At 43.1% G+C, this 17,728-nt stretch overlaps 1 long non-coding RNA gene across 1 annotated transcript; it reads right to left on the bottom strand.

Moving 5' to 3' along the window:
• Positions 1-4,668: 4,668 nt before the first annotated feature.
• On the bottom strand, positions 4,669-17,611 carry LOC113611584 (uncharacterized). Its single transcript, XR_003429508.1, has 4 exons — positions 17,307-17,611; positions 9,911-10,353; positions 5,167-5,219; positions 4,669-4,690 (listed from the first exon to the last, which is right to left on the bottom strand). It is a non-coding gene; the product is annotated as an uncharacterized LOC113611584 (long non-coding RNA).
• Between the last annotated feature and the right edge of the window lie 117 nt (positions 17,612-17,728).

The raw sequence follows: 17,728 nt of genomic DNA, 5'->3' as shown, positions 1-17,728 counted from the left end.
TCTGCCTACTACATTTATCACAACATAATTTCTACTGAGCTAACTAATATACTATTTGTAAAATAATTGCTCTACGAGTTAGAGGCATGTGTCCATTTACTGCGTTTTGCGTTATTGCACTTCACAGATATTGCATTTTTTACAAATCGAAGGTTTGTGACAACTGTCAACACAAATAATGAATAAACAATCTATAATAGGAACAGAAGAGTTGTTTTGTTTTGTTGTTGTTTGTTTTTTTCTTGGCTGCATCGCACGGCTTGCAGGATCTTAGTTGTGGGATCTTAGTTGCCCCTGGCAGTGGAAGCGTGGAGTCCTAACCATTGGACCACCAGGGAATACCCTAGAAAAGAGTTTTATTTGAGCCAAACTGAGGGCTAGAGCCCGGAAGCCAGCTCTCCAGATTACTCTGAGCAACTGCTCCAGAGAAGCATGATTTTCAGCATGGTTTTATATCTTGCCAGAACAAAGAACATTAAACAAATCAGGAATACATTTCTTCACGGTTTCAAAAAAAAAAAAACAAAAACAAAAACAGACCAGCAAGTATACAGCAAGTCAGTATGGCCTTAGCATCTGGGAACCGGTCTTATCATCAAAGGAGGATCAGCATCGACATCCCAGGAAGAGAGGCATTTAATCATTATTTTAAACATTATTTTAAACATTCTTTACTTCTGGTCAATGTGTCTTTTTATTTAATAATTAAAGCAGATGTACAATGTATGTTTGATAGGCCACAAACAGGCTGTTTTTGTTAGCATAAAATTCAAGTTAACTCATGTATAAGCCAGAATGACTTCCCCACACCTCAATATGTGAACGTTTCTTTTATCACAACCATGTGTCGAGCTAGTCTATCAGTGTAATTTTTTCAACAGCATTCACTCACTTCGTGTCTTTGTGTCACATTTTGGTAATTCTTGCAAAACTTCAAACTGTTTCATTATTATTGTATTTGTTATGGTGATCTGTGATCAGTGACTCTTTGGCTCCGTTGGGTCTTCCTTGCTGCGTGTGGGTTTTCTCCAGTTGCAGCAAGCAGGGGCTACTCCTCGTTGTGGTGCACAGACTTCTCACTGCGGTGGCCTCTCTTGTTGCGGAGCACAGGATCTAGGCGCACGGGCTTCAGTAGTTGTGGCACACAGGCTCAGTAGTTGTGGCGCACGGGCTTAGCTGCTCCGCGGCATGTGGGATCTTCCCGGACCAGGGCTCAAACCCGTGTCCCCTGCATTGGTAGGTAGATTCTTAACCACTGCGCCACCAGGAGAGTCCCTGTGATCAGTGATTGGTGTTGCTATTTCAAAAGGACTATGACTCCCTGAAGGCTCAGATGATGGTTACCATTTTTTAGCAATAAAGTATTTTTAAATTAAGGGTATGTACCTTTTTTTAGACATAATGCTATTGTACACTTAATAGACAATAGTAGAGTGTAACATAACTTCTATATGCACTGAAAAACCAAAAAATCTGTGACTTGTTTTATTGTAATATTCACTTTACTGCAGTAGTCTGGAACCAAACACACGCTATCTCTGAGGTATGCCTGTATTTATAAAAGATACATATAAATATAAGGATATAAAACGTTTGGAAACAGAAGGATGGAAAAAATATCAGGCAAATGCTTACTAAAAGCTGGAATAGCTATACAGTATTAGTATCAGAAAAAAATAAATTTCAGGTTAAAAGCATTACTAGGGAGAAAGAGCATGCTTACTTAGTGATTTTTAAAATACACAGCAATTTTAAATTTATTTATTCTTAAAAGTAAGATTAATAAGCAATAAAGATTTATATAGAGAGAATAAAGCCACAAGGAAAAGCAGATTAAATCACAATCGTATTTGTAGATTCTATGGCACATGCAGGCAAAAAAAAAGAAAAAATTAGCAAGGGTATAAAAGATATGAAGAATATGGTTAACAAATCTGACCTAGTGGACCATTGCACCTAAATGCAGAACAGTGTATGCAGAACATTTCCCAATAAATCGATCAAATTCTAGATCATCAGGCAACTGAACTAATTTCAAAGAGTTAAAATCATTCAGTCTGTCGTTTGTTCGTTTTTTACCACAATATAATTAAGTTAAACATCGTCAACAGACAGATTAAAAAAAAATCCTACCTATTTTGAAATTAAGAAACATTTTATGAGATGTCTGGGCCAAGAGAAAAAAAACCACAACAGAAATTAGAAAATAGATTATAAATTTGTGTTGTTTTAGATTACAGTCGTAATGAAAATATCGTATATCCATGTTGGAGGACCCAGCTAAAAATTCTTAGAGAGAAATTTATGACCTCAACTGTATATATTGGAAAATAAGAAAGGGTCCAAACAAATGAGCTAAACTCCGTCTTTAAAAGTTACAAAGGAGGGGGACTTCCCTGGTTGCGCAGTGGTTAAGAATCCACCTGCCAATGCAGGGGACACGGGTTCCAGCCCTGGTCTGGGAAGATCCCACATGCCGCGGAGCAGCTAAGCCCGTGCTCCACAACTACTGAGCCTGCGCTCTAGAGCCTGTGAGCCACAACTACTGAGCCCGTGGGCCTAGAGCCTGTGCGCCGCAGCAAGAGAAGCCACCGCAATGAAAAGCCTGGGCAGGGCAACAAAGAGTATCCCCTGCTCACCACAACTGGAGAGGGCCCGCATGCAGCAGCAAAGATGCAACAGAGCCAAAAAGAAAAATAAATAAATTAATCAATTCATTTAAAAAAAAACTTACAAAGAAGGGACTTCCCTAGTGGGTAAGACTCCGGGCTCCCAATGCAGGTGGCCCAGATTCGATCCCTGGTCAGGGAACTAGATCCCAGCATGCATGTTGCAACTGAGAAGTCCACGTGCCACAACTAAGACCCAGCACAGCCTAAATAAATATATATATATTTTTTAAAGTTACAAAGGAAGGAGAACTACCTGGCGGTCCAGTTGGTAGGACTCCGCACTTTCACTGCTGAGGGCTCAGGTTCAACCTCTGGTAGGGGAACTAACGCAGCCAAATTTAAAAAAGAAAAAAAAATGTTCCTCTGTAACTTTTTTTTGAGTTTCAAAGGAAAAGCAACGGGACTTCCGGGGCGGCTGCCTATGTCCCCATCTCTCAGTGCTTCCTTCCCAAGCAAATCGAAACAAGAATGGGAAATAAAACTCTGCCATAGCTTCAGCATAACTTGAAAGCAGAGAATGTCCAAACTTCAACATAACTGTAAATAAAAAGAAAGCCCCCCACAGGGTTGTGCGGACCTCTTGCGCTCCAGCCCCACACAGCCCTACCACCAGGCTCTGTACCAAGATAAACGGGGAAGAGACAGAAGAGGGGAGTTGGCAATGGGGCCCAAGGTCGATCTAGAACCTCCATCAGGAAGACGATGTCATCTGCAGTCTGTAAATAACAGGAAAATGCCCTGGGGGATCAGCGTTCAGACTACAGGGAAGGGACTAAAAGATATGTGGGATTTGAAGCGTCAGTCTTTAAAATACATAGGTTCTGGGAAAGGAAAAATAAAAACACCAAATGGTCGAAGAGTCTTTGGGCAATTGAGTGATGAAGGGGGAAAAAGCAAAAGGGAAAAATTTAGGGTCTTGCAAGACAAAAGAGAAACAAACAAAGAAACTGGAGGACACAAACCCCTTTCCCCAACCAGACAAACAAATTAAAATGCACTGAAGTAGGGCTTCCCTGGTGGTTCAGTGGTTGAGAGTCCGCCTGCCGATGCAGGGGACACGGGTTCGTGCCCCGGTCCGTGAAGATCCCACATGCCGCGAAGCGGCTAGGCGCGTGAGCCATGGCCGCTGAGCCTGCACGTCCAGAGCCTGTGCTCCGCAACGGGAGAGGCCACAACAGTGAGAGGCCCACGTACCGCAAAAAAAAAAAAAAGAAAAAAAATGCACTGAAGTGTCTGGACTTTGCTATATTGACATAAGAGTGTGCTATAGAGCTAGGAATCTTGTAAAACACCCCAATATCACAAAAAATGAACAAGAAAAGGAGTAACAGATCCATCTGGAACTATTATTAAAAACCAAAAAATAGTCAGAAAATAAAATCCAGTACACATTAACTGAGGAAATTTCCCCCTGAAAAAAAACGACCATAAATCCAAAGAAACAAAATATCACAAAAAATTAATCATATATTAGGTCACAAAGAAATCATCAGTAAGCTGAATAAAATGGAAATATTATAAACAATATTCTCTGAGCAGAATGTAATAAAATGAGAAATCATTAACAAAGACAAAAACAAATTAATTAGGTGAAAAACTGGAATACAAAATTCCAAAAAATAATGATAATGAAAATACTACATATCAGATTCTATGAGATACATTTTTTAAAATAAAGTTATTTATTCATTTATTGCTGGCTGTGTTGGGTCTTCATTGCTGCACATGGGCTTTCTCTAGTTGTGACGAGCAGGGGCTACTTTTCATTGCGATGCAGAGGCTTCTCATTGTGGTGGCTTCTCTTGTTGCGGAGCATGGGCTCTAGGCACATGGCCTTCAGTAGTTGTGGCACGTGGGCTCAGTAGTTGTGGCTCAGGGGCTCTAGAGCGCAGGCTCAGTAGTTGTGGCGCCAGGGCTTAGTTGCTCCGTGGCATGTGGGATCTTCCCAGACCAGGGCTCGAACTGGTGTCCCCTGCATTGGCAGGCGGATTCTTAACCACTGAGCAACCAGGGAAGCCCTATGAGATACATTTAAAGCAATGATTAGAATAACATTCATAGGATTAAACACGTATATCATTAAAAGGAAAAGAATGAAAAGAAATGAGTTTAATTCCCAGCTCTAAGAAAACTAGAAAAAGAACATCAAAGTAAACCAAAAGAAAGCACAAAGAGGGAAAGAATAAAGATAAAAGCAAAGATTAATGCCGTAGAGAACAGAAATTAGGCCTGAATATTTGGAAAAATTAACAAATAGACAAACAACTAGCTAATTTTTCAAGAAAATGGGGGAAAGCACATATATAGCAAATAAATGACAAGAGGAAAATAACCATGGGAACAAGAAAATTTTTTAAAAATTTAAAATGAATTGGGATGATTGGGAGATTGGGATTGACATGTATACACTAATATGTATAACATAGATAGGTAATAAAAACCTGTGGTATCAAAAATAAAGAAAATTCAAAAATAAATAAATAAATAAATTCACCTTAAGCAAATACCACAGTAGTAATTGTTGCAGGCGTGAATCATTGATGGATGCTGAAGTTAGTAAACAAAAGTATGATGAGAAACAAGGTATTTGCATACACTCAAAGTATCTCCCCCCGTGATGTTTACTCATCACAAATGGAAAAAGAGAAACCTGGCAGACACCACCCTAACCAAGTGATCAATGTTAACATGACCAGTAATAAAACAAACCTACATCATATACCATCCAATATGATTCACTGAGAAGCACACATCACTTCCGTTTTATTCTTTCTTTTTTAAATTTTATTTATTTTTGGCTGCGTTCAGTCTTCGTTGCTGCGGCAGGCTTTCTCTTGCTTCAGCGAGCAGGAGCTACTCTTCATTGTGGTGTGCAGGCTTCTCACTGCGGTGGCTTCTCTTGTTGCAGAGCACAGGCTTTAGGTGTGCAGGCTTCATTAGTTGTGGCACGCAGGCTCAGTAGTCGCAGTGCGTGGGCTCAGTAGTTGCGGCAGGCAGACTCTAGGGTGCGTGGGCTTCAGTGGTTGTGGTGCACGGGCTTAATGGCATGTGGGATCCTCCTGGACCAGGGCTCGAACCCGTGTCCCCTGCATTGGCAGGCGGATTCTTAACCACTGCGCCACCAGGGTAGTCCCCACTTCTGTTTTATTCTTCTCCCAAATGAATAACCTCAAAGTAATCATTACAAAACTTCTGATAAATCCAAACTGAGGGATACTCTACAAAATAACTGGCCGATACTTTCCACAAGTGTCAAGTTCATAGAAGAAAAAGAAATCTGAGATGTTTCCCCAGATTGGAGAAGACCAAGGAGACAGGACAGCTGTGGTAGCCAGCCTCCCAGGTGGCCTCTGAGTGAGCCTGGTATTCACGGAATAGGGTTGACCCGTTTACCAATAGGACGTTGTGGAAATGACACCCTGTGATTTCTGAAGCTAGATCATAAAAGACTTTGCAACTTCAACCTTACTTTCTCTGGGAGAAGGCAGCTGCCTTGTCATGAGGCCACTCAAGCATCACTATGGAGAGACCCACGTGGTGAGGTACCAAGGCCTCCTGCTCTTCTGTGAATAAGCCATCTTGACAGCAGATCCCCCAGTCTGGTTAAGACGTCAGATGACCTCAGTCCTGGCTGACATCATGAGTACAATGTCATCAGAGACCCTGAGCAAGAACTACCCAGCTAAGCAGCTCCCAAATTCCTGATCCACAGAAACTAGGAGATAATAAATGTTTGTTGTTTTAAGCTGCTAAGTTTTAGGGTGTTTATTACACAACAATGAATTACTGATTACACGCAATTTGGAATCCTGATTGGATCCTGGTCCCAGGCATCAGTGGGACCACTGGCACAATTAAAATGAGATATATCGATTAGCTAATACCAGTATATCGCTGTTAATTTCCTAGCTTCAACAACTGTCATATGCTTGTGTAAGATGTTCCCATCAAAAGAAGTTTGGTGAAGGGTATACAGGAATTCTGCACTGTTTTTGCAATTTTATGTAACTCTAAAGTTATTTCAAAATAAGTATCTTTTTAAAAAGAGCAGAAAAATATACCTAATTAAAAATAGAAGGAATAAAGTAATAAAGAGCAGAAATTAATAGAAAACATATACTAATGGAAAGAACCAGAAAAGTCAAAATTTGGTTCTTTGATGACACCAATAAAATTGACAAACTTCTGACAAGATGCATTCAGAGTAATTTTTAAAAGAGAAGACACAACAAAAAATGAAAATAAAAAAATTAATAAAAGAGAAGGCACAAATTAACTAACAGGAATAAAAAGGGAGATACGTTCGACAATAAAAATATGAAGATATTATGAACAACTTTATGCCAACTTTTATACTTTATACAATTTATTTATATTTATATAAAGATAGACAAGTCTCTGTAGAAAAATAAAACTCAGCAAAACTAAAACACGTAGAAATATACATCCTGATTTGTCCTATAATATTAAACAAATTGAATCAGTAGATAAAATCTTACCTCAAACATATAGAATGGATAAACAACAAGGTCCTGCTGTACAGTACATAGAACTATATTCAAGATCCTATGATAAACCATAATGGAAAAGCATATTTTGAAAAAAGAATGTATATATATGTATAATTGAATCACTTTGTTGTAGAGTAGTAACTAACACAGCATTGTAAATCAACTACACTTCAATCAAATAATTTTTTTTTAATCTTATCACAAAGAAAACCCCAGGCCTATATGGCTCCAACAGTAAGATTAACCGAACATTCAAAGAACAAACAATTCTATCTTGTACAAATCCTGCCAGGGTATATATAGAGAGGGACCTTCCCTCTCACGTGTCATAAAGGTAGCATACTTGATACCAAAAGCTAAAAAAGAAAGAAATACTGCAGGCTCATAGACACGGACGTAAAATACCCTAAGCAAATGATTAAACTGAACCTGGTAATATAGAGACAAGATAACACACGGTGCCCAAGTTGGATTTACTCCAAAACTGCAAGGTTAGAGACAAGGAAATTAATGTAATTTACCCCCTTCATAGATTAGAGGAGAAAAATTGCACCATCTCAATGAATGCCGAGGCACATCTTGCCTTGCCCAGTGATACAGATCCCATGGGGCTGTAGGCGACAAGTGGTTAAAGCAATGGGAGGGGCAGTGGCTGGGCGGAAAGTCTGAGCCAGTTGCTGAGGTGGATCAAGTTATTGGCAGCTTTACCTGGAGTGCAGTCAATTTTGCACTGAAGGGACTTCCCTGGTGGCGCAGTGGTTGAGAGTCCGCCTGCCGATGCAGGGGACACGGGTTCGTGCCCCGGTCTGGGAAGATCCCACATGCCACGCAGTGGCTAGGCCCGTGAGCCATGGCCGCTGAGCCTGCGCGTCCGGAGCCTGTGCTCCGCAACGGGAGAGGCCACAACAGTGAGAGGCCCACTTACCGCAAAAAAAAAAAAAAAAGAAAAAAAAAGAATCTGCCTGTCAGTGCAGGGGACACCAGTGCGAGCCCTGGTCCTGGAAGATCCCACATGCTGTGGAGCAACTAAGGCCATGCACCACAACTACTGAGCCTGTGCTCTAGAGCCCGTGAGCCACAACTACTGAGCCCGTGAGCCTAGAGCCTGTGCTCTGCAACAAGAGCAGCCACTGCAATGAGAAGACTGCCCACCACAAGGAAGAGTAGCCCCCGCTCTTTGCAACTAGAGAGCCCGTGTGCAGCAATGAAGAGCCAACGCAGCCAAAAATAAAGATGTATATTATTTTTTTTAAATGTATATTAAAAAAATTTTGCACTGAAAAAGAAAATCCTTTCAATAATTAACTGGAACATTTTTGTAAGCATATTTATAATAAAATAACCACTTGGGTTTATGAGAAAAATAAAAGCAAGGTAATGAGTTTAAAAACAATTAATATTTAAAAATAATAGGGAACTTCCCTGGCGGTCCAGTGGTTAAGACTCCCCGCTTCCCCTGCAGGGGGTGTTGGTTCCATCCCTGGTTGCGAACTAAGATCTCATACGCCGAGTGGCTCGGCCAAAAATTTAAAAAATAAAATTAAAAAAAGGATACATCTGAAGGAATACACTATATAAAGGTATTTTAAAAAATAATAAAATTAGGGGTGTGGTATCTTGTGGTGGGAGACGGAGACATGATGGGAGACGGCGATGTTGCTAATAGTCTGTTTCTCAAGTTGGGTGTTTATTATTTCACTCTATTGCTTATGTATATTTGACATCAATTATTTTGTACGTATCAAATATTGCATTATTTTACAAAGTGAACTCAACATGCTGCCTTGTAAACCTGCTGTCTCTGGGATTCCCCCGCCCTTGAGAATCATTCTACCTTCCACATAGAAGACTGGGCCCGCTGGGGCCCTTTCCCTCCCCTTGGCCAGCCCGCTCCCCCCGCGACACACACACACACACACACCCACACACACACTTAGTCAAATGCTGCCTCCTGGCCCTTCATACCTTCAGCATCTCCGTCCACCCTGCCCAGCCCGGAGCGGGCTGTCTTTATCTCTCCCTGAGCGGCTGCAGCAGCTTCCTGACCACTCTTCCAGCTCCAGCTGAGGCTCCCCTCCCTCCTCCAGGCCGGCGCTCCTGCGGAAACCCGCAGTTTCTTCCCACTGACCCTGGATAAAGTCCTAAGAGGCTGTTTACAAGACCCTGCGCCATCTGGCTCCACCCACCTCCTCAGACTCATTTTCAGCCATTCTCAGCCTCTCTCCCCAAGCTCCAGGGATTCTCTTTACTTCCTAAAATACACCCAGACTTTCAGGCCAGAGGTCTTCCCACTGACCTTTATTCCTTTCTCTCTTCCTACCTTCTAATCATCTTTTCGTTCCATCTTAAAAGTCAGTTCCTCATCCCATTTTTCATTACTTTTTATTATTCATGACCAGGTATGGCCTTTGAAAACCTCCCTCTCTTACGATCTGCCTCACTGTTATTTGACTTCCAGCCAAATGCAGAAGATTTCCAGGTAACTCCAAGGGTCCCTAGGGAATGGTAGGGCCACCAGATACAAGGAGCCTGGGTTCTTGAATTACCAGGTAGAAGCCCACCTTCCAATCGCTCCTCACTCTATCCAAGACACCTGGGGTATTAGTTAACTATTGTGTAAAAATTACCCCAGAAGTTTGGGGTTTAAATTTTTTCAAAAAGCATTTCATCTCGCTGTTCTGTGGGTCAGGAATTCAGGAGCAACTTAGCTGGGAGGTTCTGACTCACAGTCTCTCATGAGATTTGTAGTGAAGTTGGCCAGAGCTGCAGTCGTCTGAAGGCCTGGCTGGGGCTGAAGGATCCCCTTCCCAGAGTGTCACTGCCATGGTTGTTGGCTGTTGGCCTCAGTTCCTCAGCATGTGGACCTGTCCATAGGGCTGCTTGAGTGTCTTCATGCCATGGCGGCTGGCTTCCTCCAGAGCGATTGACCCAAGACAGAGCAAGCAGGAAGCCAAAGTGCCTTTCGTGACCAGGCCTCCAAAGTCTCACACCATCACTTTTATTCTATTCGTTAGGAGCAAATCACTGAGTCCAGCTTATACTCAAGGGGAGGGGAATTAGGGTCCACCTCTTGAAAAGAGAGGTATCATGAATGTATGGACATATCCTAAAACTACCACGCCTAGGAGACTCCAACTCTGGCTGAACCCTTCCATCCACCTACTTGGTACCTGCAACAGAGGAGAAAACAAATCAGATAACCAGAGGGTTGCTTCACTTTGAACTCAGGGCTCTAAGGTCATAAAATTCTTTGGACACTCATGCTTCCTGGCACTCCTAATGCAGCTCGATACAAAGTTCCTACTCCCTCTTTCTGAGATAACTAATCACAACTTCTCACTCCTCACCTCCAACACTCTTTCTCTTTTCCTGCCCCTGAATCTACCTGAATCCACATCTGTACACACCTCCTGCTCAGATAGAACTGTCTCTCCTCCTTTCAAACACTCAGGGTCCTCCTCATCTGCCCCACCTCCCCTACCCTCTTGATTTCCCAAAGTCTTCACTTCCCTGTGTGTTTCTTTGTGTATTTGTTGTCTTTTATTGACTGTACACTCCGTGAGGGCAGGGATTTTTATCTATTTTGTTCACAAATGCATTCTCTACGCTTAGAACAAGGCCTGGCTGATGGCGGGGACTCACTATATACTTGTTGGATGAATAAACAACTGAATCCATGGGAAGAGGGAAACTCCATCTATTCTAAGGGGAAGGAGGCAGGAGCAAGCGAGACGTAGGAGGAAAGGTGTGTGCCCCAGATTTCTTACCCTGGGCAAGAAGGCTCAGGAGGGCGGAAGGTGTCTTTTTACTCACACCTGAGTTCCCAGCACCCAGCCCCGTGTCTGACACATAACAGGTTCCATTAAAAGTGTGTTGATTGGCCGGGTGCCAGCTGACTACCCAAGCCACACCTTTCTTTGTCTGAACTAGACTTGGGTGATAGGTGCTGTCCCCTGTAATGTATGTCCCTTTCCCTGAAGCCCATGGTGGCCCGAGTTGCGTCCTGACATGGCCTCACACCTGGCTGCCTGCGCCCTTCAGCAGGCAGAGACTTGGGCTTCTGACCCGGCTCTGCCCTCCGAGGACGGCCAAGCTGTCTAGCCTTGTGGTGGCTGTTCCGCGGCTTTGCCCAGAGACTGTTGGGAATGACTCAGCCCCCTGACACTGCTTGAATTGGGGGGTGGAACTCCTCACAGGCACTGGGGGAGTGGGGACCAGGCAATGGGACCTGGCAGCTGACTAGGAGGGCTGTGGTGTGTGAGGCAACCAGACAGTCCCAGCTCGGCCACTCTCCAGGGTGACTGAGCCTAAGTCCCTCAGCCTCTCTGAGCCTCCGCTTTCTCATGAATGAAACAACACGTTGTCACGGGGATTGAGAAAATGGACATGTTACAAAGTACACAGGGTGAGGGGGGGCTGTGGGATCACACTGCCTGCTTTAAATCCTGACTTTGCCTTTTCCTATTAGCTGTGCAAACCTTGGGCAAGTCACTTAACTTTTCTGTGCCTCAGTTTCCTCATCTATGAAACAGGCATGAGGGACTTCCTTGGTGGTCCAGAGGTTAAGACTCTGCGCTCCCAATGCAGGGGGCCTGGGTTCCATCCCTGGTCAGGGAACTAGATCCCACATGCCGCAACTAAAGATCCCACCTGTTGCAACGAAGATCCCATGTGCCGCAACTAAGACCCAGCACGGCCAAATAAATAAATAAATATCAAAAAAATATATCTACTCCCTTAGCAACTTTAAAAAGTATATTTATTGGTCTAGTCATGTTTTCTATTTCATGTTGGGTCAGTTTTACACATCTTTTGTTTTCTAGGAAATTGTTACTTTCACCTAAGTTTTCAAATTTGTCGCCATAAAATTGCACCTACTACACCCTTATTATTTTTTTTTTTTGTTAGAGGATGAATATTCTTTTTTTCTTTGGTTGCCGCCGGGTCTTAGTTGCAGCAGGCGGGCTCCTTAGTTGTGGCATGTGAACTCTTGGTTGTAGCATGCATGTGGGATCTAGTTCCCTGACCAGGGATTGAACCCGCGTGCCCTGCATTGGAAGGTGGATTCTTAACCACTACACCACCAGGGAAGTCCCCACACTTATTATTTTTAAATCTCCATTGTGTCTGTGGTTATCTCCCTTTTTCATTCATTATATTGTTCATTTTTACCTTCACTTTATGTTCTTGATCAGTCTTGCCAGAATTTTGCCTATTAGCTTATTCAAAGAGCCAGGTTTGAACTTCATTAATCTTCTCTATTTTATTGGCATCATAGAAGTGTTAAGTGTTCTGATCCACAGACACAGTATACCTCTCCATTTACTTATATATTTAATTTCTCTTGGCAATGTTTTATACTTTTCACTGTATAAGTCTTGCATATTTTTACATTAATTTTATCATTAAGCATTTCATATTTTAATGCTCTGTAAGTATTTTAAAATTTTTAATTTCTGATTGTTTACTGTATTTAGAAATGCAGTTTCTTTTGTATATTGACTTTCTATCCTACAACCTTGCTGAACTCACTTGTTAGTTCTAGTAACTTTTTTGTGGCTTCCTTAGGATTATATGTATAGACAATTATGTTGTCTGTGAACCAAGACAGTTTTATTTCTTCTTTTAAAATCTGTATGCTTTTTTTTTTCTTGCTTTATTGCCCTGGCAAGGACCTCCAGTATAATGTTGAGTGGAAGTGGGAAAAGCAGACACCCTTGCCTTGCTCCTCATCTTAGAATTCGTCTAATTTATTGGCATAAAATTGTTCATGATATTCCCTTATTACCCTTTTAATATCTGTAGAATCTATAGCGATGTCACCTCTCTCAATCCTGATATTGGTAATTTGTATCTTTTTCTTTTTTTCCTGATCAATCTGGTTAGGAAGTCTGTCAATTTTATTGATCTTTTCAAGGAACCATCTTTTGGTTTCTTTGATTTTCTCTATTTTTTTTGTTTCTGTTTTCTATTTCATTGATTTCCTTTTTGGAGTTAATTACTTCCTTTATTTTGCTTCTTTGGGGGTTGATTTTTCTCTTCTCTTTCTAGTTTCTTAAGGTGGAAGCTGAGGTCATAAGCAGTCCTTTCTTCTTTTCTAACATAAGAATTTAGTACTATAAATTTCCCCAAAATTCTTTAGTGGAATCCCACAAATCCTATTATGTGTGTTTTCATTTTCACTAAGTTAAAAAGACTTTCTAGTTTCCATTTTGATTTATTCTTTAATCCATTACTTACTTAGAAGTGTTTTGTTTCCGAAAATTTTGGGATTTTCCAAGCATCTTTCTCTTATTGATTTCTAAGTTAATTCCATTGCTGTCATAGAAATACTTTATGTGGGTTGAATTCTTTTAAATTTATTGAGTCTTGTTTAATGTCCCCAAATATGTGTGTCATGGTAAATGTTTTATGTACATTTAGTAAAAACATGTATTCTGCTCTTGTTGGGTGAAGTGTTCTGTAAATGTTAATCAGGTCAAGTGGTTGATAGTATTGCTTAAGTCTACTCTATCCTTGCTGGTTCTCTGCCTACTTGTTGTTGTATCAATTAATGAAAGAAGATTATTAAAATCTTTGACTATTATTATGGATTTGCCTATATCTCCCTGCAGTTCAATCAGTTGTTACTTGTAATTTGAAGTTCTGTTATTAGGTGCACAAATGTTTAGGATTGTTATATATCTTCTTGATTGACTGACCCCTGTATCATAATAAAATGACCTTCTTTAACACTGGTGATATTCTTTGCTTGGAAATCTACTTCTTCTGTTCAGTGTGAGGAAAAAAGGCTCAGGCCTCCATCCTTAAGCTCAGGGCCTCTGCAAGTGAGATTTAAGTTCATTGCTAAAGTCAGCACAGGTTGCTAAGCCCCATGATGGGGAAACACAAAGCATTGTGGGAACGCATGGAAGGGGCCCCCATCCAGACTGAGGAGTTAAGCAATGTTTACTGTGTTGATAATTGAAGAGAAAGACAGTCTTTGGAGAAGGAAAGGCCTATACAAAAGGTGAGAGTCGGACTTCCCTGGTGATGCAGTGGATAAAGAATCTGCCTGCCAGGGCTTCCCTGGTGGCGCACTGGTTGAGAATCCACCTGCCAATGCAGGGGACACGGGTTCGAGCCCTGGTCTGGGAAGATCCCACATGCCGTGGAGCAACTAAGCCCGTGAGCCAAAACTACTGAGCCTGTGCTCTAGAGCCTGTGAGCCACAACTACTGAGCCTGCATGCCGCAACTACTGAAGCCCACGTGCCTAGAACCCATGCTCAACAAGAGAAGCCACCGCAATAAGAAGCCCACGCACCGCAACAACGAAGAGTAGCCCCCACTCACCGCAACTAGAGAAAGCCTGTGCGCAGCAACGAAGACCCAACGCAGCCAAAATAAATAAATTAAATAAATAAATTTATAAAAAATAAAGAATCCTCCTGCCAGTGCAGGGGACACACATTCTATCCCAGGACTGGGAAGATCCCACATGCCACAGAGCAACTAAGACCGCGTGCCACAACTACTGAGCCTGCATGCCACAACTACTGAAGCCCATGTGCCTAGAGCCCGTGCTCCTCAACAAGAGAAGCCACTGCAAGGAGAAGCCTGCGCACTGCAACAAAGAGTAGCCCCCACTCGACACAACTAGAGAAAGCCCACGTGCAGCAACGAAGACCCAACGCAGCACCCCAAAAGTAATTAATTAATTTTAAAAAAAGTTGAGGGTCCCACTTGGGTCATGGTATGTATGGTGCATCGGGAGCCCCCAGAAGTGGGGCATAGGCCTGAAGGGCAGTGTTTGGGAAAGGGAGGCAAGATATGTACTGAGATGTCAGAGGATCTTTTTTGCCACTGCTTGGACAGTTAATAGGGAGGAGAGTGTAGGAAAGGAGATCAGTTAGGTGACTGTTGCATTTGCCCAAGCATGAGATAATGCTGGTCTGAACTAGGACTAGGAGATGAAGATGGAAGAGAAAGAATAAATTCTAGAGACACTCAGGAGGTAGACTCAATAGAACTTCATATCGATAAATGGAATATTGATAACTGGAATATTTCCTGCCATATCAGTAAACAAAGGATGTCACAGCCATCAACAATTGCAGCCCTCCAACATGAGCCAGTGAGCCCTGAGGAAGCTCGGGATGTGAAAACACAGGATACTAGCCCCAGCTAGCTGAGGTGCATATCAAAGGAATGATTTCACTGAGCCCAGACTCTTGCATCTTCCCATACATAGAAAAGCACTAAATTCCTTAACTTGATATATCTGGTTTTCTTTAATTAACAATAATCTTTTGATGTTCAGACTACCTGCCCTTTGTTGCAAAACGTCTATATAACCAGGCTCCCCCTCTTTGCCTCCTCGGAGCAGCTTCTCAGAGCTATCTGAAATGCTGTCTCGTGGGGTGCAGTCCTTACTTTGACCCAAATAAAACTTAACTTGCAACTCTCACGTTGTGCATTTTTTCTAAGCCAGTATCTTGCCTGATGTACGGCAAGAGCCTCCTAATTGATCTCCTTGCTCCAAACCCTTGTCCTCCACCCCACAACATCCCACAGCACAGGAGCTGGAGTAGGACATGTTACACCTCTACTCAACACCCTCCAATGGCTCATCATGTCACTCAGAGTAAAAGTCAAAGTCCTTATAATGGCCAACACCTTCTGGCCCTGCCCCCCTCTCCTACTGCTCACCCTTTTGCTATTTCTACTCCAGCCACATTCACCTCCTCCAACAAACCAGGACTGGTCCACCCTTACCTAGCTGCAACTCTACCCAGACATCCACTCAGCTCCTTCAACTCTTTGCTCAAATGTCATCTTCTCGCTGATACTGCAACCTGCTTCGAGCACCCCTCCACACTCCTGGTCCCCTTTGTTCTGCTCTACTTTTCCCCTACAGCACTTCTTACCTTCCAACATATTAGATAATGCACTTACATTATGTATATGGTTTATTGTCCACCCCATCTACTAGGGTGAAACTACACAAAGGCAAAGATCTTTGCTTTGTTCACTGACATCCTAAGTTACTAGAACAGGCAGCATGGGATACGTATTGGCAGACAACTGAATAAATAACTTAATTACCAGTTTGGATGTGGGGGGCAGATCGAGAGGGAGATGGCGAGTGTGATGCCCACGTTTCTGGAGCTGGGGTTGCGGTGGAGGACTAGGGACACTGAATTTTTTTTAAAGCAGGAGAGAGCCCAGCTGAAGACCTCACATGGGAGTCATCAGCAACAGGGCAGGGGTATTGAAACCACAGGAGCAGAGAGGATCATGCAGGGAAAGCAGACAGAAGTGGCCAATGTGGACAGCATTTAAATAAAAGGAAGGGGACAGAGACATAGCTGGGGGGAAAAGCAGAGGCATGTGGGGTCACAGAAGCTCAGGGAGGAGACTTTTAAGGAGAGAGAGGTTGAGTCAGGCAAGAACTGAAAGCTGGCTACTGGACGCAGTCACTAGAAAGTCATAGACAGCCTTATGGGGGAGCCAACTCAGTGACAGGTTACAAGCTAAACTGGTCAGGCCAATTCAGGTCAACAGGTGGTGGTAAAGGTAACTGAGGTTAACGGTACACGAATATAGGGTCAGAGAGATTTGGTGCCAATGCCAGGACTTGTTAAATTTCTGAACCTCAATTGGTCCCACGTAAAATGAGGATAGCACCACCCAGCTTATTAACTTTAGTGACTGATGATTAAATTAGATGATGGAGGAAAACGCAAGGCACAAAGTGGGTGCATTAGCTCCATTCTGTCAACGAGCCGACTGGGTTGGCTGCGAAGCAGACATAGACAGACATAGACAGCCAAGACCAGGGGGAGCTGCGCCTACGGCCCAGGAATGAATGATATAAGGACAGCAAAGCTGTAGGCTTGGGGAGGGGTGCGGGCCTGCGACGTTGAAATCCATCCCTTTGCACAGAACACTCCCATCCCAAGATTAGCCGGAATGAAAGCTCTGCCTTCTCCTCAGTCCCAGGCACAGCTCCCTCTCAGAGTGCAACAAACGTCCCCTGGGGCAGACTCGGAACACCCGCCCACGGATTGCACCTTTTCTACTCTCGGCCCACCCGGGTTGGACCCGGCCCTAGGCAACGCTACCTTCCGCCCCTAGCTCACCTGCTTTTCTCTTTCGATAGGCCAGCGATTTTCCTTTCTTTTTCTTACTGGTCCGCGTAACTCTATTTCGAGCAATCAGTAGCGGCCACGGGGACCCAACTCACTCCCACACAACTTGGGGGTGATCTAGGAGGAGACATATGTTTCTTTCCTGAATCCAGTTCTCTTAGAAAGCATCTGATTTGTCAAACTGTTGTGAATCCCCCTGGAATGAGTCTCTAAGACACTTTATTTCTCTTAGGCCTGTAATGTCTGTTCCTTGCATACTCACCCCTCCAAATGGTACGGCCCGCACAATGCCCCCCCCCCCCAATCCAGCCGCTTTGAGAGTCCTCCGCTAGGTTGAGTCCACTCAGAGGTGGAGACGATACCATCTGTGACTAATAAATAGGGAGTCTGTAATCCTCTCCGGATTGCCTATT

The sequence above is a fragment of the Aethalodelphis obliquidens genome, unplaced genomic scaffold (genome assembly GCF_003676395.1).
Source record: "Aethalodelphis obliquidens isolate GAN/ISIS:26980383/991018 unplaced genomic scaffold, ASM367639v1 scaffold69, whole genome shotgun sequence".
Lineage (NCBI taxonomy): Eukaryota > Metazoa > Chordata > Mammalia > Artiodactyla > Delphinidae > Aethalodelphis > Aethalodelphis obliquidens.
The sequence above is the reverse complement of the archived record's forward strand: the minus strand, read 5'-3'. Positions and strand labels throughout refer to the sequence as shown.